This window comes from Heterodontus francisci, chromosome 7 (genome assembly GCF_036365525.1).
Source record: "Heterodontus francisci isolate sHetFra1 chromosome 7, sHetFra1.hap1, whole genome shotgun sequence".
Lineage (NCBI taxonomy): Eukaryota > Metazoa > Chordata > Chondrichthyes > Heterodontiformes > Heterodontidae > Heterodontus > Heterodontus francisci.
In genome coordinates, this window is record NC_090377.1 from 100,195,653 (window position 1) to 100,222,632 (window position 26,980).

A 26,980-nucleotide genomic window follows, 5' to 3' on the forward strand; every position below is an offset into this window, starting at 1 on the left:
ATCTTTAATTTAATTACTCCATTTCCCCACTATCCTTCCACACATTTTTAATCCAGATCAACTGCATGAGTGACTTCAAGAAAGCTATCATAGAGTCATAGAGTACTGCAACACAGAAGCCCATCGAGTCTGCATCAGCTCTTTCAAACAGCAATCCAGTTAGTCCCATTCGCGTCTTCTCATTTCTCATATCACTGCAACTTTTTCTCCATTTTGAAGGCTACTATTCAAACTGTATCCACTGCACTATCAGACAGTGTATTCTAAATCCTAACCATTCACTGCATAAATGGGTTTTTCCTCTTGGTACCTCTGGTTCCTTTGCAATCACATTAAATGTGTACACTCTCATTATCGACTCTTCAGTTATTGGAAACAGTGTCTCTTTATTGACTCTATTTAAACCCTTCATGATTTTAAACATATCAAATCTCCAATTAGCCTTCTCTATCCTAAGGAGAACAACTCCAGCTTCTCCAGCTTATCCACATAACTATTCCTTATCACTGGAACCATTCTAATAAATTTCTTCAGCACCCTCTCCAAAATGTCCTTCCTAAACTGTGGTGCCCAGAATTAGACCAGTACTCCATCTGGGTCCGAATTAGTGTTTCATATAGGTTTAGCATAACTTCCTAGCTTTTGCGCTCTATGCCTCTGTTTATAAAGCATATGTGATCCTGGGCTTTATTAACTGCTTTGTTAATCTGTCCTGCCGCCTTCAAAGATTTGAGCACAAACACCCCCAACTCTTTCTCGTCTTGCACTCTCTTTAAAGTTGTACCATTTAGCTTGCATTGTCTCTCCTTATTCTTCATACCAAAATGTATCACCTCACACTTTTCTGCTTTGAATTTCACCTGCCATGTGTCTGCCTATTCACAGAGCAATACAGAAAAGTGTTTACAACACTTCCATATTTCATGTCATCTGAAATTTGTGCCCTGTACCCCCAAGTCCAAATCTTTAATATATATCAAAAACAGCAGTGGTCCTATTACTGAACCCTGGGAAATGGGGAACACGACAGTATATCTTCCTCCAGTTCAAAAAATAGCCATTCACCACAACTCTCTGTTTAGTATCCATGCTGATACTATCCCTTTTCTCCTATGGGCTCCAGTTTTGCTAACAAGCCTGATATGTGGTGCTTTGTCAAACACCATTTTAAAAATCCATATACACAACATCAACTGCACTGCCCACATGTCACCTCATCAAAAAAGTGAATCAAGTTAGTCAAACACAATTTGCCCCTAACAAATCTGTGCTGCCTCTCTTTTAATAGTCCATGCTTGTCCAACTGGCTGTCATTGTCACCTGGATTATGGTTCCTAAATGCCTGCCCAGCACCGACGTTAAATTGATTGGTCTGTAATTGCCAGGTTTATCCTTCTCTTTTTTCAACAAATATGTAACGTTTGCAATCCTCCAGTCCTCAGGCACCACGTCTATATCTAAGAAGGGTTGGAAGTTTGTGACCAGTACTTTTGCAATTTCTACCCCTCCTTTCCTCAGTAACCTAGGATGCATCCCATCCAGACTTGTTGACTTATCCACTTTATGTACTCCCAGCCTCCTTAGTACCTCATTATCTATTTTTATCTCAGCCATTATCCCGACAACCTCTTATTTTGCCATAGCATAGACAAAGTCCTCTTCCTTGGGCAAAAAAGCAATAAAACTACCCACTAGCTCCAGTAAATATACCATTAAAAAATAGCAGATAGAAGGACCCCAATATTTATGGACAAGCTGGGAGGATGCGGTAGCGTGTCAAAAAGATGGAAAGCCAATGGATTTGGAGGTCCTGCCAATATTCACAGCTGGATTCCTGCTCATCCTGGGCTCTAAAAAGCACTTACCTGCTGCAGCAGCAGCTTTGTTCTCCATTTCGCTGTCAGGTTTTCTGAGCCTCGGGAATCTATCCAGCAGCTGTTAAGTTTAAATCAGGCTCCAAGCTGCTCTGTGGGAGCCTCATTTAAATATGATAATGAAGTATCCCACCTCTTCAAGATAGAAAATGTGTGTTGCATGCAATCCTCCACCGTAAAAATGGTGGCAGGCGTATATAGGCAGCGGGTTGAAGACTCGTTCCACAAGTTTTAATTCATCTCTCACCCTCCATGGGGATTGATATGGAGGTCCAAGGTTTTATTTTGCTCTTGGATTCATTGTGTGAGTTCAGCTCCATGATAACTGCTTGTAATCATTCCTGGGTGTTCATTATTCTCTTTGTTATTTCAAGTGGAATAATATTCCACCCACCTGGCTATAATTGTGCACCATGTCACTATATCCTAGCTGTTTGAATGTGGTCTGACTGGAGTAGGTGGCAGCTGAATGTTACTGCCTGCTGGAAAACTGACAGCTTGTGGTATGCCGACAGTCGAGTTTAGTCTATCTGTTACATCAGCCAGTAGGGAGGAAGGAAGGCAAGACAACCAAGGTGAGGAGTGTGATCAGCAAGCAAGGCAGAAGTTACTGAAAGTCATCTCCTCCATAGATGAGTTTGCAGTAGACTCTCATTTACTATAATAAAGTTCTATAAAGCATCCTTTAGTAGCAATTTTTTTATTTGTTCATGGGATGTGGCCATCACTAGCAAGGCCAGCATTTATTACCCACCCCTAATTGCCCTTGAGCAAGTGATGAGCTGCCTTCTTGAACTGCTGCAGTCCATGTGGCATAGTTACGTCCACAGCGCTGTTAGGAAGGGCGTTTCAGGATTTCCACCCAGCGAAAGTGAAGGAACAACGTAATAGTTCCAAGTCAGGATGGTGTGTGACTTAGAGGGGAACATGCAGGTCGTGGTGTTCCCATGCATCTCTTGCCCTTGTTCTTCAGGGTTTGTACAGGTTTCGGATTTTGAAGATGCTGTCGAAGGAGCCTTAGTGAGTTGCTGCAGTGCATCCTGTAGTTGCTATTATGCATTGGTGGTAGAGGGAGTCAATGTTTAAGGTGTTGGATGGGGTGCTGATTAATCAGGCTGCTTTGTCCTGGATGGTGTCAAGCTTCTTGAGTGTTGTTGGAGCTGCACTCATCCAGGCAAGTGAAGAGTATTTCTTCACACTCCTGATTTGTGCTCTGTAGATGGCGGACATGTTTTGGGAGTCAGGAGGTGAATTATTCGCTGTAGACTGCTCAACTTCTGACCTACTCTTGTAGTCACAGTACTTATATGGCCAGTTAATTTTCTGGTCCATGGTGAGCCCAGGATGTTGATGGTGGGGGGGAATCAGCAATGGTAATGCCATTAAATGTCAAGGAGAGATGGTTAGACTCTCTCTCTTATTGGAAATTACCATTGCCCGGCACTTGTGTGGTGCGAATTTTACTTGTAACTTACTATCCCAAGCCTGAATGTTGTCCAGGTCTTGCTGCTTGCGGGCATAAACCACTTCAATATCTAAGGAGTTGCGAATGAAATAGAGCAATTATCGGCAAATATCTCCACTTTATGATGAGGGAAGGTCATTGATGAAGCTGCTGAAGATGGCTAGCCTCGGATACTGCCCTGAGGAACTCTTGCAGCGATGTCCTGGGACTGAGATGATTGGCCTCCAACAACCACAACCATCTTCCTTTGTGCTAGGTTTGACTCCAGCCAGTGGAGAGTTTTCCCCAATTCCCATCGACTTCATATTTTACTCGGACTCCTTAATACCACACTCAATCAAGTGTTGTCTTGATGTCAAGGGCAGTCACTCTTACCTTACCTTTGCAATTCAGCTCTTTTGTCCATGTTTGGACCAAGCTGTAATGAGGTCTTGAGCCAAGTGCTCCTGGCTGAATCCAAACTGAGCATTGGTGAGCAGATCATTGGTGAGTAAGTGGCACTTGATAGCACTGTTGACAACACCTTCTATCACTTTGCTGATGATTGTAAGTAGAATAATGGGGCGGTAATTGGCCAGATCGATTTGTCTTGCTTTTTATGGGCAAGACATAACTGGGCAATTATCCACTTTGTTGAGTAGATGCCATTGTTCATTCTGAACCCAAGCAGCTTGGCAATAGGCATGGCTGGTTCCGGAGCACAAATCTTCAGCACTACAGCCAGGATGTTGTCGGGGCCATTGCCTTTGCTGTATCCAGTGTGCTCAGCCATTTCTTGATATCATGTGATGTGAATCGAATTGGCTGAGGACTGACATCCTTAATGGCGAGAACTTCAGGAGGAGGCTGAGGTGGTACTTCTGGCTGAAGATGGTTGAAAATGCTACAGCCTTGTCTTTTGCACTCACATGCTGGGCTGCACCATCATTGAAGATGGGGCTATTAGTTGAGCCTCTTCTTCCCTTAGTTGTTTAATTGCCTACCACCGTTCATGACTGAATGGGGCAGGACTGTACATCTATTCATTGTGTAAATAATCGGGCTCTAATTAGAAACTGTCTACCAGGAAATTTCAAGGTTGGAACACTGCAACTCTGCCCTTTGTGTAGCTCAGACCAGGAACTGACCAAAATATGGACCAAACCTACCTTCATCTTCCACTATCTGGCTTGAGCATTAGTATTCGGTCCTACTGTGCAATGAATTCCATTAGTTGAGGTGGGATTAATAATGCACTATAATTATGCAGCATATCCTATAAGTTGTAAAAAAAATCCTTTAGGTTTAAAAAGAGTATTTGTGTTATCCATGTAAAACAGTCAGGCAGACAAGCCAAGAATACCTTAAGGCTTGGCCATTGCATACATGGCATTCTTTCTTTGCTAACGGTGATCCATTCCTTAATCTCTGCTACACTCAGTAACATTAAATGTTGTTTATGCAAGAATATGATCCATTGAACTAAAGTACAAGTACACTCTAATATGTCCATTCACATAGTCACTTCTTGTTATCGGCACACATATTCCTTCCCAAAATGAGCTGCATTGATAATTCAAAGAAAGAACTTGCATTTGAATTGTGCCTTTAATGACCTCAGGATGTTCCAAAGAGCTTTACAGCTAATGAAGTACTTCTGAAGTGTAGTCACTTTTGTAATCTAGGCAACTGTCGCTGGGTCAAAATTCTGGAACTCCCTTCCTAACAGCACTGTGGGTGTACCTACCGCACATGGACTGCAGCAGTTCAAGAAGGCAACTCACCACCACCTTTTCGAGGGTAATTAGGGATGGGCAATAAATACTGGCCTAGCCAGCGACACCCACATCCCATGAACGAATTAAAAAAAACCCAGTACCAATTTACAGACAGCAAGTTCCCACAAAATGCAATAAGGCAATGACCAGGTAATCTGTTATGGTGATGTTAGTTGCGGGATAAATATTACTCTTCTTCAAAATAATGCCATTGGATCTTTACATCCATTTGAGAGGGTGAATGGGGTCTCAGTGTAATGTCTCATCTGAAAAATGGCACCTCCAACAGTGCAGCACTACCTCAGATTAGATTATGTGGTCAAGGGCGGCACAGTGGTGCAATGGTTAGCACCGCAGCCTCACAGCTCCAGCGACTCGGGTTCAATTCTGGGTACTGCCTGTGCGCAGTTTGCAAGGTCTGCGTGGGTTTCCTCCGGGTGCTCCAGTTTCCTCCCACATGCCAAAGACTTGCAGGTTGATAGGTTAATTGGCCATTATAAATTGCCCCTAGTATAGGTAGGTGGTAGGGAAATATATAGGGACAGGTAGGGATATGGGATTAGTGTAGGATTAGTATAAATGGGTGGTTGATGGTCGGCACAGACTCGGTGGGCCGAAGGGCCTGTTTCAGTGCTGTATCTCTAAACTAAAGTCTCTGGAGTGGGATTGCAACCCACAACCTTCTGCCTCATAGGAGAGAGCTACCACTGAGCCATGGCTGATTGGGCTGAATTTACAAATGTTTTGTGTAACTCCTCTGAGGAATTAGTGGGTAAATGCACTACTCAATACAATAGTGAACCACACAGATTTGGAAGCCCCAAATTTCAATCTCTGCTCTGCACTGAGTTAGTGGTTCTCATGGAGGACTGCAATGGGTAATGTAAGTGTCCTCCTTGTCTGAGGGGCAAAGTTTGCCAAGGTTCTTTCTTCTACTCACTATCCAGTGACATATTGCAAAGTGTGCGTGCGTGAAAATTTCAGTTACATGACTACTTGGCTGAAGAATCTGAGAGCTGTTGATGCCCAATGAACAGTACCTTAACATGAGACAGCACCTTTAGAAGAAAAAGGAAGAAAATGAAACAAGGCTTTGCCTACAATTTATACAATGTGGAATTTAGCACTTAAGTTGATGTTTAAAATTTATGGTTCAATATTTGTACATTGATCATTTCAAAACAACATTTTCAATTGATTAACATAAAAGGGTAAATTTTGTGAGGGTCCAAGTCAACAACAGGGCAAAAACTCACATACAAGCTCCACTGGCAGCATGAGCTCTCACAATATTTATCCTATAAACTCAAAATACTAGTCTATGCACAGTATAATTTCAAACTGTTGAAATGTTTATACTGTATTAAATTTATTATTTATCTTTCGGTCCCTTTCTTTCCAGGGCCAGGGCCCTACTGATAGTGCTCATGAATTGACCGTTAGCAGAGAGTTAGTGCACCCTGGTGACTCACCTGCTAAATCTTTTTGGTGCTCTAGGTAACAAGCTCTGGCCTCCACACTTCATTGGGGTGAATACATTGTCAGATAGGAAATCAGAAGTTGTGAACCTATGCACCAGTACTCCACAAAGCAAGGTGTACATACACCAGCTTATTGTTCAGCTGTGCCATCCTGAAGTCTATGTGACTTCACAATTTGTAAATAGAATAGCTGGAAATCATTTTTTAAATGAATATTGACGATTGAGTTTGTAGAGCTGGAGTCGATTTCACCTCTTGGGCGGGAAAGTGGCTGAGCGAGTGGCCAACCAATCTGAAAGTGGCAGCAAGGAGGCTTACTAACTTTTAACAGCAGGGCCTTGTTATCATGCCACTGAACGAAGTCCCAACCAAAATGCATTCATACTTTGGGCACAATGTTAATAGCTTCGTTTAACCATGCTATATTGGATATCTCAAGATACAAAATGGAAGAAGTTCAAACTGGTGCCTGAAAAATCAGGAAACCTACATTAATAGCTATGAATGAAGATAACAGATACAAAAGTGCGGCAAGTGGATAAAGTTTCGGTGAGAGAGCTTTTGGGGAACAGTGATCATGATATCATCAGGTTTAGGATAGTTTTGGAAAGGACAAGAAACAATCAAGCATAAAAATACTTAACTGGAGGAGGACTAACTTCTTCTGGCCCAGGTGGGTTGAAATCAAAAATTGGTAGTCAAAACAGAAACTGAACAATGGAAGGTGTTCAAAGAGAACATGGTTTAGGCAGAGAATAGACACATTCCCACGAGGGGGAAAGGAAGGGCATCCAAAGCTTGAGCTTCCTGGTTGACAGAAGATATAAAGATTAAAATAAGGCAGTAAAAGGAGGCTTATGATAAATACAAGGTGCATTGTATAGTAGGGAACCAAGCTGAATATAGAAAGTACAGAGGAGATCTAAAAAAGGGAATAAGAGGGGCAAAGAGAAAGTCTCTGAATAGATTAGTGGTCAGCATTAAAGGGAACATAAAAGTTTTTATATAAACTTATAAATAGTAAAAGGGTAGTTGAAAGATGGGTGGGGCCAATTAGGAACCAATAAGCAGATCATCTTGTGGAGGCAGAGGGCATGGCTTAGGTACTAAGTGAGTACTTTGCATTTGTCTTCCCTAGAGAAGCAGATGTCACCAATGTAGCTATAAAGAGGAGGCAGTAGCAATATTGGATAGGCTATAAATAGATAAATAGGAGGTATTTAAAAGGTTGCTTGTCCTTAAAGTAGAAAAGTGATCCAATCCAGGTGGGAAGTAAGGAATAAAGTTACAGAGGCTCTGGCGCCAATCTTCCAACCTTCCTTTGATATGGGGGTGTTGCAGAGGACTGGAGGATTGCGAATGTAATACTCCTGTTTAAGAAAGGGGAGAGGGATAAACCTGGCAACTACAGGCCAGTCAGCTTAATATCAATGGTGGGGAAATTTTCAGCGACAAAAATCTGGGACAAAATTCATTGCCATTTGGAAAAAAGGGACAATGACTAAAAGTCAGCAGTGATTTGTTAAAGGCAAATAGTGTTTGACTAACTTGATTGAGTTTTTCGATGATGTAACAGAGAGGGTTGATGAGGGTACTGCAGTTGATGTTGCATATATGGACTTTCAAAAGGGGTTTGACAAAGTACCACATGACAGACGTGTTAGCAAAATTGAAGCCATGGGATTAAAGGAACAGTGACAGCATGGATAGAAAATTGGATAAGAGAAAGAAAGCAGAGAATAATGCTAAATGGTCTTTTTCAGATGGAAGGAATGGTGGTGCACAGACCACTGCTCTTTTTGATATATATTAATAACATGGACCTGGGTATACAGAGCAAAATTTCAAAGTTTGCAGATAGTACAAAACTCAGAAATGTAATAAACAGTGAGGAGGTTTGTAATGGACTTCACGATGATATGGACACACTGGTGAAATGGCCAGACATAAGGAAGATGAAATTTAATGCAATTAAGTATCAAATGATGCATTTTGGTAGCAAAAATGAGGACCAGAAATTCCAACTAAATGGTATAATTTTAAAGGGGGTGCAGGAACAGAGACACCTGGGGGTGTACGTGCACAAATCTTAGAAGGTTGAAGGACAAGTTGAGAAGGCTGTTAAAAAGCATATGGAATCCTTGGCTTTATTAATAGAGGAACAGAGTAAAAGGAAGCTATGCTAAACCTTTCCAAGACACTGGTTAGGCCTCAGCTGCAGTGTTATGTTCAATTCTGGGCACCACACTGTAGGAAGGATGTCAAGTCCTTAAAAGGTGTGCAGAATGGATTTACTAGAATGGTATCAGGGTTGAGGAACTTCAGTTATCTGGAGAAGCTGGGGTTATTCTCCTGAGAGTAGAGAAGGTTAAGAGGACATTTGATAGATGTGTTCAAAATAATGAATGGTTTTGTTAGAATAAATAAGGAGAAACTGTTTCCAGTGGCAGAAGGGTCTGCAAACAGAGGAGAGAGATTTAAGGCGCTTGGTAAAAGAACCAGAGGTGATGCAAGGAAACACATTTTACACAGCAAGTTGTTGTGATCTGGAGTGCACTGCCTAAAATGAAGGCGAAAGCAGATTCAATAGCAACTTTCAAAAAGGAATTGGATAAATACTTGAAAGGAAAAAATTACAGGGATAGGGGATTGGGACTAAGTTATACCAAAGAATCAACATAGGTACGATGGGCTGAATGGCCTCCTGTGCTGTATCATTCTACGATTCTATAAATTAATGCTGTGCCTGTATTGCTTGATTCTATGTCTGCACAGGGTTGCAACTAAATTAAATGACAAAGAGTTGCCATGATGCCCGGGGAAGTGTGAAATAAAAAATGCTTCCAATGTCAGAGGAATGCAAAATATCAGGCTGTAAGTGACTATCAGCAGAAAGCCTGAGTAATTGGGTATCAACATAATTACCAGAAAATAACTTGCATATATATAGCATCTTTCACATCCTCAAGACATAATAAAGTGCTTCACAGCCAATGAATTACCTTTGAAATGTGGTCGCATTTTTGAATCTAATTTGCACATGACAAGGTCCCATGTACTGCAATAAGTCAAATAACCTGCTAATCTGTTTTGGTGAGGTTGGTTGAGGGATAAATGTTTACCAGGACACTGGGAGAACTCACCTGCTCTTCCTCAAATAACACCCTGGGATCTTTTATACCCAGCTGACAGAGCAGGTGGGTCTCTGACAATGTAACACTCCCTCACTATGGCACCGAAGTGTCAGCCTAGATATTTGGGTGTAATTTGGACTGAATACGTTAGGCACTAAGAGAGGTGGCCAAGATGAAGTATAAAGCTGCAATGCTAAAGTTTCGGCCTAGTTTAGTGCAAGACACCATATTGGTAATGATGTTAAAGCCAGTGCTAGTCGCGGCTGCGCAGAGGCTTGTTAAGGGGCTGATTGACAATTAAATTGCCTGGTAGCTCTCATTCAAGAGGCTGCATGCCAATTTGGTAGGTAATGCTTTATTTAACGACCTCACCTAACAATGACTAGCTGAACAGCAGTAAACAAGTCTTTGCCGTCAATTGAGCGCTAAAAACCTATCACCTGTTCATGTTCACTTACTGTTGGAGCTTTGAAGAGGACTTTTGAAACATATCGGCAGCCTTTCTGGGACACTTTGTCAAGACTTCACCAACACTATTGCATTATTCTGGAAATTCTCTGAGGACTTCATCTAAAAAGAATGGATGCTGTGATACTCTATCTTATAGGAGTCACCAGGAGATAGAAAATGCTTGGTCACTTTGCTAGGGGTCTTCCTTAGTCTGCAGGAAGATGGGAGGAGCAGATAAGACCTGGGAGAACAGCACCAGCTGCTGCAGGAGAGAGAGTCGGGATGACAACGTTGACTTCTTCCCCACTGTGTGTACAGGACATTCCCCCTCCACCAGGACTTCCAGTACCACATCCAAGAACTTGTGCGCAGTCTCCCTCAGTCCCTGAGCTATCCTGAAACTTGCCACTCCTAGTCCACCAGCACACACACACCTTCAGTGGAAATGTGTGTGTGGAATTCAAATATACTGCTCCATGAAAATTGTTTCTAATCAGCAGAGTGCTAAATCTTCAAATGGTTGATTTAATGTCTCCACGCAAGTTCATGTAATGGTAATAAGCAATTAGGACCAAAATTACATGCTAAAACAAGGCATGTTTTATTAGCACAGCATACATTTAGCACCTGTTCTCACCCCTTCAGCAAAATAACCCCCAGGTCTTGGAGTAGTGCTTGAACCCATGACCTTCTGACTCAGATGCAAGAACCAAGCAGAGCAGCATGATTGCTTCATTAGCAGTGTGGGTAGGGAAATGGGGGAAACAGTCACTCCAAAGAGTAGGAATAATAGCTGGGATTTTTCAGAGGCAGTGGGGTCCCTCCATCAAGGCCAAAGTGGTGGGGGGGGGGGGGGGAGGGGTGAGCCTGCTCAGGTGTGTGGCAGCAGGTAAGCGTTAGGCACACAATCTGATGCCTTCCCACGTCATTTTGCCAGCCTTCCTGCCTCCGAGCATATCCCCAATGGCCCTGTAAAATTCCAGCCAGTGTAAATTAAGGCACAGCACTGTGGGTGATTCATTTGTTTTTATAAACACAAAATAGTGTGACCAGGGAATATTCTAAATATATAAAGTTCTGTTCTTTGTTAATCCTACCAAAAACATTCAGGAATCTGTAAAAACCACTTTGGGGCTGTCATTGCTAATTGTAGTAAAGAAGTAAATGGCAGCAAGAGGTTGCCACTTATTACCCATGTGACTTCCACGAAAGTTATTAGTAAATCTCGAGGCAAACTAGTTTCCTAGAGTAACCCTCCTTGGGGCGGATAACAGCAGTGAACATGGACCATTTGTCCCACTTCTGTGATTTATGGACAAGCAGATTTTGAAAATAACAGTTGGCAGTGAAGATGGTGCCAGGTTTGAGTGGAAATAGCTCGAAGATTTGAAAAGATCATTTATATTGTTTAAGCTGTATAGCTTTGAGAATCTATTACAAATGAAAGTGTATTACACCTCAGAGAGGTATCAGAAATGCACTGGCAAATGCTGTGCCTTTATTTGTTCTTTTCTTTAGTGCAATATCAAGAAACGCTGGGACAGGTTGAATGCATTGCCATACCCAAGTAGGTACTTCATCCTGAAACTGGCATCTCTGCAAATTGCATTCTCATGTTCTGCAGGTACTTTTTGTACTGAAATCTGATAGGTATTGTTCTCTTGTGACATTTTTGGCTGCTTCTATTGAGCTTCATTCTGAGAACCTCATTATCTGGCATTTCCTTCCGACATTTCATTTTTCATTAATGAAAGTAGGGACAGTGTCTGCTCCCTCAGTAATTTTCAGCTTGCCCCAAACCAACTGAGGTCGTTGTTCACTGCTTTTATCCACTCCTAGGTAGGATTACTCTAGGTAGCCAATTTGTCATAAGGTCATGGAAGGAGGCCATTCAGCCCATCGAGTCCATACCAGTTCTCCATGGAGCAATCCAGTCAGTTCCACCCCCCGCTGCTCAACCCCGAGCCCTGCAAGTGTATTTCCTTCAAATGTCCACACAATTTCCACTTCCACTACCATTGTGAGCAGTGAGCTCCAGGTCATTACCACCCGCTTCCTCATATTCCCCTTGCATCTCTTGCCCAAAACCTTAAATCTGTATCCCCTAGTCCTTGTGCCATCAGTTAATGGGAACAGTTTATCCTTGTCTTACTTATCTAAGCCTATCATTATCTTGTACACCTCTATCAAATCTCCCCTCAATCTCCTTTGCTCCAGTGAGAACAACCCCAGCTTTTGCACCCTAACCTTTTAACTAAAATTCCCCATCCCTGGAGCCATTCTGGTAAATCTCCTCTGCACTCTCTCAAACACCCTCACATCTTTTCTAAAGTATGGTGACCAGAACTGGATGCAATACTCTAGTTGAGGCCTAACCAGAGCTTTATAAAGGTTCAGCATAACTTCCCTGCTTTTGTACTCTATGCCTCTATTTATGAAGCCCAAGATCCCATATGCTTTACTAACCACTGTCTCAGTATGTCCTGCCACCTTCAAAGATCAATACACATGCACTCTCAGGTTCCTCTGTTCCTGCACGCGCTTTAGAACTGTGCCATTAAGTCGATATTGCCTCACCCTATCCCTTCTGCCAAAATACATCATCTCACACTTGTCCATGTTAAATTCCATCTGCCACCTGTCTGCCCATTCTGCTAGCCTATCTATGTCCTGTTGTAGGCAGTTCATATCATCCTCACTCTTTGCCACTCCTCCAAGTTGGTATCATGGGCAAAATTTGAAATTCAACTCCATATTCCAAGATCCATGTCATTTATACATAGCAAAAAAAGCAGTGGTCCCAGCTCTGACCACTGTCTACTATCCTCCACTCTGAAGAACAACCTTTTGCCACAACATGCTGTTTTCTGGTTATGTGTTTTATATTTTATATTTTATGTTTGCATCAACATAAAGCGGGTGAAGCCATTCAAATCACAAATGGTGGGAGATTGTCAGTCTAGTGTGAAGCCAAGTTTTAGAAATTTGCAAGTGGTCCACTGGACTGACTAAGGAATTTATAAACCTTTTAAAATCTTTTTACTGTCTTTAAAAAGCTGACAGGACAGTTACCTCTCTGCTTGCGTTATAATTTAATGGGACTTCAGATTCAGGCAAAATTGCTTCTCTTGGCTGGTCTTTTACAGCTATAAATAAATAAAGACTTGAATTTAGATAGCACCTTTCATGACCTCAGGAAATCCCAAAATGCTTTATAGCCAATGTAGTCTCTGTTGTAACGTAAGAAAGAAATGCAGCAGCTAAATTGCACACAGCAAGGTCCCTCAGATAGCAATGTGATAATGACCAGATAATTTTTTTCGAATGATGCAATTTGAGGGATAAATATTGGCCAGCACTCTCAGGATATCTCCCTGCTCTATTTTGAAACACTCTCATGGGATCTTTCTTGTCCACCTGAAAAGGCAGACTGGGCCTCAGTGTAACATCTCATCTAGAAGATAGAACATAGAACAGTACAGCACAGTACAGGCCCTTCGGCCCACGATGTTGTGCCGAACCTGTAACCTACTCTAAGATCAAACTAACTACCTACCCTTCATTCTACTGGTGTGGTTAAAGTGTAAAAGTCAGAATCCTGACCCAAACCTGCCTCCAAACCTCCCACTTCCAGCTTTAACTGAGGCCAGAAGGTGGGCAGGCAGTGGGCAGACGGCCAACCCACTCCAAGGAGGCGGGATGACACTTTAACTATTATAATGAAGCAGTGAGCCTCGTTGTTCTTCAGCTTTTCAAATTTAACTATCAGCAGCTGAGCTTCCCAATCCTCACAAACCAGGCAGTTCCATCCAGGAAAGGGCTTGGCAGAATTAAAAACAGAAAATGCTGGAAATACTCACCAGGTCTGGCAGCTTATTTTAGGGCTTGGCGGATCCAGAAGGTGAGTGCCTTTACATCTATCTCCTGGATCCAGAATGTTTTCCTGAACAACCCCTGTGATCGGGCACTGTCACCCCTACCCATCTCCACGTTCCCTCCGACCTCCTCTAAGGCGTCTGACAACTCCCACCCACCACCCCCCCAAGCCTTTGATCCACTTCGCAGGCCTCCGACTGCCCCCTCTGACCTCCCCCGAAGGCCTCTGATTTTCCCCCCGCCTAGGCCTGTGACATCCACCCCACTTCCCACTTCTCCCAGTATCATCGGCCCTCTGGGGATTACCCATCATCCCCAGCACCCGTTCCCCTCGGGATTGCCCCAATCCAAAATCGCTTCCACCCCCCCCCCACCCCAATGCAGACCTATCTTAGTCTATAGCCTTAACCAATTACCTTCCAGCCCCCTGGAAGCCAAACTTGTCAGGCAGGCTGGCTTCCGAGCAGGGAACCAATTGGTGATGTCAAGCACGCGATGTGGAGTTAAAACTGCAATCCCGACTTCCTGGTTCCCAACACTTTTCCGAGATTTGCAGCCCCCCCCCCCCCCCCCCACCCCCAATCTGGCCTGGCCTGCCAATCCCCTACTCTTGCCTGGTCAGGTCAGTAAAATTCCATCTTTTTCTCTGTTAAAGGCACAATATAAATTTAGGTTGTTGGTATTTTGGGAATCAGATTTCTTGATTCCATTGATTTTTCTGTGAAACTGAAATCTGGTGGTGCCTGTGATATGTAAAAACAAGCTGTGAAAGTGCAATGGGAATTTTAACTTAAACTGAGTGATATCCAAGATTTTATTACTTGCACTGCAGGGGAAACAAACTGAAAAATGGACCAAAAAGTCCCAGAACATAAGATTAAATATAAAAGATTTAGGGCAGCGAGTAAGGAGACACATTTTACATAGGGCATTGTTGTGGCTGGGGAATGAACCATTGGTGTTTGTGATAGAAGATGGAAGGAAAGTGGGATAAAGAGATAGGAGAGTAGAATGGGTGCATGAGATTAGCAGTACTGTTTGTGAAGAGGGTAAACATCAAAACAGCCTGGTTGGGCTGAATGGCCTGTTTCTACATTGACATTTTTATATGATGCTATGTAAAATGTTGGAGAAATGTTTGGGAGGCACAGTGGCACATTGGTTAGCACTGCAGCCTCACAGCTCTAGGGACCCGGGTTCAATTCTGGGTACTGCCGATGCGGAGTTTGCAAGTTCTCCCTGTGACCGCGTCGGTTTTCGCCGGGTGCTCTGGTTTCCTCCCACCGCCAAAGACTTGCAGGTGATAGGTAAATTGGCCATTGTAAATTGCCCCTAGTGTAGGTAGGTGGTAGGGAATATGGTATTACTGTAGGGTTAGTATAAATGGGTGGTTCTTGGTCGGCACAGACTCGGTGGGCCGAAGGGCCTGTTTCAGTGCTGTATCTCTAAATAAAATAAATAAATAAAAATATACAGAGGACCATATCAGAATTTAGAAAGAATAAACAGGTGCACATGACTCTGGTATGTATCCTTCATCAGAACTCTGTTTTTGTTTCTGATTTCCAGCATTTATACTTTTTTTATTGAAGATCTGAGGGGGGATATGAGAAAGAACTTTTTTATGCAGCAACTGGCACTGACCTGGAACTCGCTGCCTACATGGGTGGTGAAAATCAATGATTTCAAATTGAGGGAGATAAACTTGCAGGACTAGGAGAATGGAGTGCGGGAGCGAGACTGATTGGATTGCTCTACAGAGAGCCAGCATGGACTTGATGGGCTGAACGGCCTCCTTCTGTGCCTTAATGACTCTGAATGCAATGTAATTTTTCTGCTCTGTTTCACTTGCTGTCTCTACCCTGGCATTCTCCCACTGACCAATAATCTGCCCCACTATATCACTATAAGTGATGTAATGCTATGGATGTATGGAAGAATTGCACCACAGTGACTCATGGGGTGGCATTAGAGGAGTGCAGGGAGTTTGAATCCGTGCTGATCTTTCGGAACAAATGTGAAAAAACTGCACTGAATCTAAAGTGCAACCAATAGTTTTTTATGCAACAGCATTAGTAGCGACAGAGAGGGAACATTAAAACTTACACCTGGAACTGTTGCATGTGTACTCAAAATTAAAACCAGATTAAACCATGCATCCACAATAGTTCTGGTACTTGTCAACACCTCTACCATCCTGTATTCAATCGAAATAATAAACTGTACTTTAATTTCCATGTAGCTAACATTGGGAGCATTTAACAGATGGAAAGTACATAGGATATGCATAATAACGCAGAAGTGGGTTTCAGTGACAGATTTGGAAGGTTTGTCCAGTGCGTACATAGGATATACAACACAGAAACAGGCCATTCAGTCCAAGCAATTCATGCTGGCTCCCATCCTTCCTCATTTAAATTTATCATTGTCACCCTTTATTCTCTTCTCCCTCATGTGCTTGTCTAGCTTCCCCTTAAATGCATCTGTACTGTTCGCTTCAACTGTGGTAGCAAGTTCCATATTCTCACCACTCTCTCAGTAAAGAAGTTTCTTCTGAATTCCCTATTGGATCTCTTGGTGACTATCTTACATTGATGGCCTCTCGTTATACTCTTCCCCACAAGTGGAAACATCCTTTCTGCATCCACTCTTTATCAAAACCATTCATAATGTTAAAAACCACTAATTAGGTCACCCCTCAGCCTTCTTTTTTCAAGAGAATAGAGATCCAGCCTGTGCATCCTTTCTTGATATATATATCCATGCATTTCTGGTATCATCCTTGTAAATCTTCTCTGTACCCTCTCCAGTGCCTCAATACCCTTTTTATAATATGGCGACCAGAACTGCCAGCAATATTCTTGTGGTCTAACCAAGGTTTGATACAGGTTTAGCATAACTTTCCTACTTTTCAATATTAGCCCTCTAGAAACAAGGCTTAGTGCTTGGTTTGCTTTTTTATGGCCTTGTTAGCCTGTGGCACATTTAGTGATTGGTGTATTTGTACGCTGAGATCCTGTGGTTCCTCTATTGCACCTAGACTCACACCCATGGCTAACAAAAAATCTATCAATCTCAGCTTTAAAATCAACAATTGATCTAGCATGAATTGCCATTTGTAGAAGAGTTCCAAACTTCTAACACCCTTTGTATGAAGAAGTGTTTCCTAAATTCACTCCTGAAAGGTCGGAATCTAATTTTTAGACGATCTGCATAACTATTTTTTAATAAACCAAATAAAAACATTGAAGGACTTGTTTGCATCACCTGTTAAAGAACAATCATTGTTTAACATATCAAGGGGTGAATACAAAAATAAAAGCAGCAAGCTTCCAAAATCAATTTATCTTTTATTATACCCACACACTAAAGCCATTATAAGTCATTTGCCTTTCTCTAATAGAGAATGGGTGTTCACATGATTTTATATTTGTTTCTGAACCTGATTTATGGTTGACAGTTGAAGTTATTAATTTCAGGTCTTATATATCCTTATGTTTACTCAACAATCCTGTGTACCTGTCAATAAATGTATTATGTGCTGTGTAAATGTATTGGCTGTTGCTTATAAGCTTTTTATATCTTCAACATCTGTCAATTTTAGCTGTGTAATTAACTTTGTCTAGTTATTTTATCATGGTTGTGATGAATGAAAATTAATCTAAATCTAGTTTATGACAGGACTCTTTACCTGGGAGATGATGATGATTTTGGCAGAGGTCCTATTTAATTGTGTCAATGCATGTCCAAGGAGCAGTATGGTTGATTGCCAGTAGAGAGTTTATTAACTCCTACTTGACATTCTGGAGGACTTTTAATTTGACGACACACTGAAAGTGAGGGTGGGGGTTGGTTGAGGGGTGTGGTGCAGTGGTGGTAGGTGCCCGGTTGTGAGCAGGAAACCTGAAGTTAGTGCAGCGCATCTGTCAGTGGCTTTTTGCATCTGCCTTCTGGCTTTCCTGACCAATTAAATTGAGCAAATGTGATGACGACCCACATGAATCGAGCTGAACTCCAATACTTAATGGAACACTGCAAAGATGACAGTTGATGAATTCTGGAGGTGGAGAACAAGAGGAGGAACTATCAGGATGAAGCCCAGCATTCCAATTCTGTGATAAAAGAAAAATACTGCAGATGCTGGAAATCTGAAATAAAAACAAAAAAGTGCGAGAAATACTCAGCAGGTCTGGCAGCATCTCTGGAGAGAGAAACAGAGTTACCGTTTCAGGTCAGTCTGATGAAAGGTCAGAGACCTGAAACGTTAACTCTGCTTCTCTCTCCAGAGATGCTGCCAGACCTGCTGAGTATTTCCAGCACTTTTTGTTTTTATTCCAATTCTGTGCTTTGCTTTAGTGGTATCTTCTTGGATGAGATGCTGGGAGCTGTCAGGGCTCACAGAGAGATACAGTGGGCGGAAGAAACATGCCAGTGAAAGCAAGAAGGCATGGGGGGAGGTTGCTCAGGAGGTGAGCAGCAGGAGTGTGGTGCCATACTCCTGAATTCAGTGCTGAAATTGATTTAATGACCTAATCAGGGCAAGAAAGGTGAGTACAGTGGCATATTCAACAACATCCTGATGTGCGTATCAAGCCAATTTCCGCACTTTGCCTTCTGAAGCTTATTCCAACAAATCACTCCGCACACCAACTTATCTTGCAGATACACTCAGTGTTCTCTGTTAGTGCACTTCCTCACATTCCCATCTGTCTATCCACCACCAACACTTACCCTCATCTGAATACAATGTCACACCTTTCCCTCATGTTCACTCTCAACAAATGCCCATCCATCCATTCAACACATTCCATTACTCTCACTGATAGGTGTCTTCTTTCCCTCCTTGCTGGAGAAGGCAACAGAACCGGGGAGAGGCAGAGAACTGGACATGGTCCTCCATCAATCTCACAATTAACATTTGCAGAGCAGGAGGCACTGGAAGCCAGCGGAGCATCGGTGCTCCTGGACTTTGGAGTTGGTGAGATGGGAGCCTCCCAGCTACCAGATGACAGAATGAAATATCACACAGCCACATGGCATACGACACTCACTCATGTTGACTGAGCCAGTGAAGTATGATCATGAGCATAATGTTCAATTAAAACATTCTTACAATAACAGTTCTAATTCATGTCTTTAATCTCCCACAGGCCTTCATGCATCCGGCAGGAGGTGATGCAGGAGGACGATGATGGCACCTCCTTGGAGATTACTCAGTCTGAGGGTGCAGCAACACAGAACTCAAACAGACTGTGCACTGGCTCAGATACTCATATTTCTGTGGGAGCCATAAGGAAGATTGTTGGGTTTTCATCTGGTGACTCACACTTCACAAGTGAGCAAGAGCAGATAGTGGAGACAGGTACAGAAGTGGCAAGTCCATGTCGGAGGGCACAGGACTCTCCAAGCTCTGCACAGCTGGGCCCAGATACTGAACCTTACGGGCCACTGATGAAGAGGATACTTCTGGAGTAGCAGTAAAGAACAATCAACGTGTAAACAGGCTTTTCAGCCCCACCATACACACTTGCAGAGAGATTGGAGGAGTCTGGCACAAGCGTGACTGGCATGATATTGCATGGAAAGTGTGGCCACCTGCATGAAGCATCAAAAACAGTGATCAGACAAGTGCATACAGAGCCTCACCAATGTCTTGCCAGCTTAAATATGATCGCTGAAACCCTAGTCTTGGCCATTCGTCGTCCCACTGATCTGTAGCAAAGTGCTCTACAGCTTATTGCTAGCAGGGGAGTGTAGGTGAGCCATGAGGGGCATTATGGTGAAAGGGGACATAGAGTTGGGGACTCAGTTCAAAGTGCTTCCACTTCTCCACCATTGCCCCCTCTCCCCTCAGTCAGTACCTCACATGCTGTCTCATGTCCTCATGGTCCAGTCTGCCCCCGCCAGGTACAGGTGGGGTCCTCAGAGGCTCCAAAACCCAGAGGACATCGGCCAAGAGCATCTCAGCAGTCAGCATGGAATCTAAGCAGCCTGCCTCTACCTCTGCTGAAACCACAGGTGTTGCGCTATGTAGAAGTGCTAGGAATAGAAAGAGTAAAGATTTGTAATTGCACAAGGTATGCACATGGGTGTGTTGCGCAATGTTAGATTGTTAAGTACCTGTTTCATTTTTCAGTTACATAAATATTATTTGTTTTCACCATGTTCCGTGTTGCCCATTTTTGTCTCCTGCCTTTTCACTTATGATTGGTAAGACAGAATTTAATGCTAAGCAATGGCTGTCTGTGAAAGGGATGCTTTGTTGATTGTGTGACTGCTTTGTGTTGGGGGAAGGAGGAGGGAGGAAGTGGCATAGCATGTGGCTGCCAGATGGGTGCACTGGTGGAATCTAAGTGAGCATTACCATTATGAAGGGTTCCCAGGCAGCAAAACACACTGCTGCTAGTGCATTGGCTATATCACATTCCTCCTCCTCCTCTGAAGGGGCTCTGTGCTCTGCACCTTGCTCCTCCTGGAGTTCCAAACCTCACGATGTGCTATTTTGTGCAAAGCGCAGCACATCACAACCATTCTGGAGACCTTGGCTGATGCGTATTGAAGTGCGCCTCCAGATCTGTCAAGGCACTTGAAGCACATCTTCAGCATGCCGATTGTTTGCTCAATGACACATCTGATTTTCATATGGCTTTCATTGTAGTGCTCCCGGGCCTCATTGGTTGGGTTCCTCATGGGTGTTGTCAGCCAGCCATGTTTGGAGTGGGTATCCCTTGTCTCTAAACAACCAGCCAGTAATTCTGCTTTGAGGTACAAAGAGATTGGGGAGGGCGGACTCCCGTGTGGGAAAAGCATCAAGGCAGCTGCCTGGGAATTTTGCATAGATATGCATAAACATCTTTTTATGCACCAGCCATGCATTGATCTACAAGGGAGTAAAGGGTTATGGGAGGCAGGCAGGAAAGTGGAGTTAAGGCCACGAGCAGATCAGCTCTGATGTTATTAAATGGCAGAGCAGGCTTGAGGGGTGAAATGGCCTATTTCTGCTCCTATTTCTTATATTCTTATGATGGAGTAGAAGACCTTAGGGTTCACCAACACTCCTGGATGATCTGGGAGTGCCCCAATTGTCACATCTGTGCAGTTGATGCCCTGCACTTGTGACAAATCAGCCAGAGTTGCAAACCCGAGCGCCTGCTCATTCTGACTGGTCTCATTGGTGGCAAAGTTTATATAATTGTCTGCACTGGCATGCATGATATCATTTGTAGACGGCTGACTGCGAGATCCTGCTCCGTGGAGAACCGGCATGGACTTGATGGGCCGAATGACCTCCTTCTGTGCCTTAAATCACTCTGACTCTATAACTCTAAGGAGGCAGAAGTTCAGGGTAGTGGCAACTCTGACAGCCAGTAGTAAAGCGTTGTTACCATGTCCTCTTAGCAAAAGATCATTTTCCAGCAGGCTGTAAACGTCTACCACGAGACCCTGACCCTCCTGAAGCACTGATGTTCTGACATGTCCAGGTGGCTGATCCTCTCCCTGTATCTCCTGTGTTGTGCGTATCGCCTCCTACAAGCTGCACGTCTCTGTTCATCCCCTCTGTCCTGTAGAACAGCAGGTTTGTGAGGAGAAGGCTGCTTCTGCTGGTGGTGCTCCTGCTGGTATGCTGCCTGCTGTTGCTGCATGTCCTGCTGATGCTGCTGGTCATCTTGGTCCACATCTGAAGTTCAAACTAATACAGCATAAGCAGCACCCATGCTGATCCGGTAGATGACAGCTGCAAAGTGGTGGGCAAACACACAAACATCTAAATTAGTGAAAGTAACCTCCGAAGTAGTGAAATTCACCTCCTATGTATTGAAAATAATCTCTCTGAACACGTCATGGGTTTTCACACAATTAGGCAAGAAAGCAGCTGTGACGTTCCAGAACCTATCAGAATTTTTGCCTGTCATTTCTTCAGCCCCCATAATTGCTGCTGTGCTCTTGTCTTGTTTTCACTGGTGAGCTCCAGGAAGCTGGGAAACCTGTGCATAGAGTCATAGAGTTATACAGCACAGAATCAGGTCCTTTGGCCCATAGTGTCTGTGCTGGCCATAAAGCCTAACTATTCTAATCCCATTTTCCAGCACTTGGCCCATATCCTTGTAGGCTATGGCGTTTCAAGTGCTCATCTAAATACTCCTTAAGTGTTGTGAGTGTTCCTGCCTCTACCACCCCTTCAGGCAGTGCGTTCCAGATTCCAACCATCCTCTGCGTGAAAATTTTTTCTCAAATCCCCTCTAAACCTCCTGCCTCTTACCCTTAAATCTTTGCCCCCTGGTTATTGATCCCTCTGCTCAGGGAAATAGTTTCTTCCTATCTAACTTATCAATGCCCCTCATAATTTTGTATACCTCAATCATGTCCCCCCTCAGCTGTCTCTGCTCTAAGGAAAACAACCCTAGCCTTTCCAGTCTCTCTTCAAAGCTGAAGTGCTCCAGCCCAGGCAACATCCTGGTGAATCTCCATTGCACCCTCTCCAGTGCAATCACATCCTTCCTATAGTGTGGTGCCCAGAACTGTACACAATACTCCAACTGTGGCCTAACTAGCATTTTATATAGCTCCATCATAACCTCCCTGCTCTTATATTCTATGCCTCAGCTAATAAAGGCAAGTATCCCATATGCCTTTCTAACCACCTTATCTACCTGTTCTGCTGCCTTCAGTGATCTATGGACAAGTACACCAAGGTCCCTCTGACCCTCTGTACTTCCTAGGGTCCTACCATACATTGTATATTCCCTTGCCTTGTTTGTCCTCCCAAAATGTTTCACCTCACACTTCACAGGATTAAATTCCATTTGCCACTGCTCTGCCTATCTTACCAGCCCATCTATGTTGTCCCGTAATCTAAGGCTTTCCTCCTCACTATTTACGACACCACCAATTTTCATGTTATCTGCAAACTTACTGATCATACCACCTATATTCACGTCTAAATCATTAATGTACACTCCAAACAGCAAGGGTCCCAGCACCGATCGCTGCGGTACACCACTGGTCACAGGTTTCCACTCGCAAAAACAACCCTCGACCATCACCCTCTGCCTCCTGCCACTCAGCCAATTTTGGATCCAATTTGCCAAATTGCCCTGGATCCCATGGGCTCTTACCTTCTTAACCAATCTCTCATGGAGGACTTTATCAAAAGTCCATGTAGACTGCATCAACTGCTTTGCCCTCATCTGCACATCTAGTCACCGCCTTAAAAAATTCAATCAAGTTAGTTAGACATGATCTCCCCCTGATAATGCCTTGCTGACCATCCCTGATTAATCCCTGCATCCACAATTAAATCCCAAAACGCATATCAATATCAACCTTGGTGAGCTGTTAACGTATGCAAGTGTGAACCTGACTCTCCCAAGGGCATGGCTTTCACGCATCCTAATGTTTTGCAGTTAAATATGGAAGTTGGCCTGTTGGAGCCAGATTCCTGACTCGCTATCAAAAACACTCGCTCCTCCAAGTAAAACTTCTCCCTTTATTTCCTGCACTCAGTGACTCAGGTGTACCGCTTAGCTTGAAATCTTGGCAGAAAGTTTGTTTTGTATTGAAATTCTTTTATTTTTCAATTCACTCAGCATCTGTATAGCTCTTTAGAGACATTTTTAGATCCGACTTAGCCGGATTCCTGTGTCATTACTGCTTATAACTTGGAGGGTCCACTATTCGAACAAGAACATAATATCATGTATCACTCAAAATACATTATTCTGCAAGATGTGTCTTTTTAAGGCCACAATGGAGGTGAATTTCTGCGGTGATTCATTTGTGTTGTGTGTTTTAGTTGGTAGTGCTGTTGCCTGTGAACCAGAAGGTGGTGGGTTCAACTCCCAATTCAGGACTTGAGCCCAAGCTGACACCCCAGTATAGTACTGAGGGATGAAGGTGCTGTTGTTTTGGATAAGATGTTGAACTGAGGCCCCATCTGCCCTCTCAGGTGGATGTAGGAGATCCATTGTTTCAAAGAAGAGCAGGAGAATTATCCCTGGTGTCCTGGCCAATATCTATCCGTCAATCAACATCACAAAGGCAGATTATTTGGTCATTTATTACATTATCACATTGCTGTTTGTGGGACCTTGTTCTTGGCAAATTGGCTGCTGTGTTTTCTACATTACAGCAGAGACTACACTTCAGAAGTACTTCATTGGCTGTAAAGTTTTTTGGGGTGTCCTGTGGTCATGAAAGGTACCGTATAAATACAAGTCTTTGTTTTTCTTACACATCTTCCGTATATAGCCTTTATCCGGGATTTCTCTGGCCCAACTGCCGAAGTCAGTTTAACATTTGCCACCAACCCCCCCTCACCCCACAACAGTCCTTTAACACAATTCTCTTCACAAAGATTCTTGAAAAATTATGATTAGTGCCTCTGAAAACCTCTTCCCAAACTTCCCTTGGTATCCTGGGATACATATTTACCAGATTGTCCTTTTGAATATTTATCCCCAATGATACTTCAGTCATACTTTTATCTTCCTGTGTAAAAACTGAAACAAAATATTTATTAGGAATTACCCCCTTTCTTTCACCCTCAAGTCCGAGATGCCCCCTTTCATTTCTAAGTGGCTGCATCTTTTCGTCAACAATCCCTTTACTTACATGCTTAAAAGCACGTGCTATTTTCCTTAATGTTAGCCACCAGTCTTCTTTCAACGTCCTGCTTAATCTTGCTAATCTTTCTATTTGCTTTATTTCTATAATTATTATAGTTTTGTTCTGTATTATTCACCCCCTATATGAATTGTATCTCTCTTTTTAAATCTAATTTTTGTTCTATGCTCACTATTTATCCACAGGTCCACTGACTTTGATCCACCTGCTTGGTCCCTAGCAGGAATGTTTTTCATCTGTGCCTCGTATACCTTGGAGACCTGCTGCTGTTTAGAATGGCTGCAGCCTCTGTGCTGGTAGTTAAATTAGGCCAAAGCAATGGATTTGTTACAATTTCCGGACTTTAGAACTTCCCACTTGACCAGAATTTTACGCCACCCCAAACGAGCCAGATGGTGGCGGGAGAGGTGGGGGGGGGGGGGGTGGGTGGGTGCGGCGGGTGGCGGAAAATGGAGTTGCAGGCTCCGGGAGGCTTTCCCGACCGGCTTCCACCTCCACCCTCCAACCCCCCCCCCCCTTTACGTAGGGTTGGGGGCGGAGGGGGCGAAAAACAGCCCGCCCGCCCCAGGCCAGTCAAGGCCCTTAAATGGCCACTTTACGGCCACTTAAGGGCCTTCGCCAGCCTCCATGTGGATTTTACGCCTGGCAAGCGGGCGTTTTGGAACCGGGAAAAGCTGCCTGCGAAAAACAAGCGGCTGCGATCATCTACGGTGGTGGGGGTGGGGCGTGGGGGGGGTGGTCACTGCTCATCGGGCACAGGCGCCCAATGGAGGGTCACCCCTCTACCCCAACCACCCCCAGCACCCAACACGTCCCCCTTCCCCCCAACTGACCACCCTTGCCTCGCCAGGGCCTGACCGATTACCCCTGGCAAGACAACCAAAACCTACCTGTCTTACTGGCTCCCAGGCATCTTCTCTTCATGCTGGGCTGCAGTCCCAGCAGTGGCCACCACTCTCGGTGGCGCTGCTGGGACTAAGAGCTGACGGCCTGCTGATTGGCCAGCAGCTCAATGAGGCGCGCCTTCCTCCCTCAAGGGGGTGGAAGTCACGCCTCGAACAATTAAAGCCTGGGGGCATGTAAAATACGGAATAGATCCCCAGGCGAGGCGGAAGCAGGTTTGCCACTGACGTTTACATCGGAGGCCGGCTCTCTTCCACCCATGGTAGAATTCCGGCCATTGTCACTGTTGTAGCAAATGGGCATCTCTCTTGTTTGTTGTGACGCAAATGATGACAACACGATAGATGGACTGTTTTCCATTATTTAAATATCTTTTTGGACCTGCCACTTCTGGTGGAAAATGAAATGTTAGAAAAATACGGTGGATGAGGAAATTTTGGCAAAAACTAATATTTTCAACACATGGTCCAGTGTTTCTAAATTTCAGCACAGCTTCCCAACCTCTAGAGACTGCAATGTAAGAATGGCCAGCAAGCAGAGGGACCACATCCCCAACCCAATTTCTGCACCCAGCCACTCCAGTTCTCCCAAAAAATCTGGTGGAAAGATGTCAGAAAATCCCAACCATTGGTTGGGATTTTTCTGAGCTCAGAACGTTGGGCTCTGTGGCGGGGGACGGGGGGATGCTGGAAGAGTTCCGGCATTGACCCATCATGGAGCCCGACGCCAGGAGTGCGGGGCCCAATCTTCCCAGCGGCAGTGAGGCTCTGTGGTGGGCCCCCCACTGCTAAGCGATGGGAGCTGACTTTACATATTTAAGTGAAGTGAATGAATACATTTGAATAAAATTTGCTGCTATCTTACCTTCTTCCCGAGATCTTCTGAGCGCCGGCCGGCATTCATGCGTCTTTACTTTCCTGTCCAGGGAAAGCAGGCGCCACCGAGGTGGGGAAGGGGGAAACTTAGAATTATTAGTGCCCGGAGTGGGGGGGGGGAGGGCAGTGCGGGTAACGGGTTCCGATCGCAATTAATAGTATGGGGGAGGGTGGGAAGGGGTGACCTCTGCAATTTGATCAGTTTGGGGGGAAATTGTCAAGTGTTGCGCAGGTAGTGTTTTAGTGGGGAGAGGGCAAATATTGAATTTAAACATTATTGGAGGGGGGGAAGGGGCGATAGCTTTTTCAGTGGTATGTTGTGGGGGTGGGGGGTGGATTAGGACTTTAAAAATTTAAATGAGCCGGCAAGGCTGGTTGCCCTTGAAAAATGGCGCCAGCGCCTACACACAGGCAGCTGATGCCATTGCTGGCATTGCAGAGTCTGTCCCTTCCACATGATTTGTGGGGGTGAGGTGGGGGGGTTGCAGGGGAGCAGCCTGACTGCTCATTATCCTGGGACACCACGAGGTAGATTATGGTGG

The 26,980-nt window shown here is 44.1% G+C and overlaps 1 protein-coding gene across 1 annotated transcript in view; it reads left to right on the forward strand.

The window, feature by feature from the left end:
• kcnh3 (potassium voltage-gated channel, subfamily H (eag-related), member 3) overlaps window positions 1-26,980 on the forward strand; it is an 868,694-nt gene that overhangs the window by 21,745 nt on the left and 819,969 nt on the right. The gene's annotated exons all lie outside the window — the stretch shown is intronic.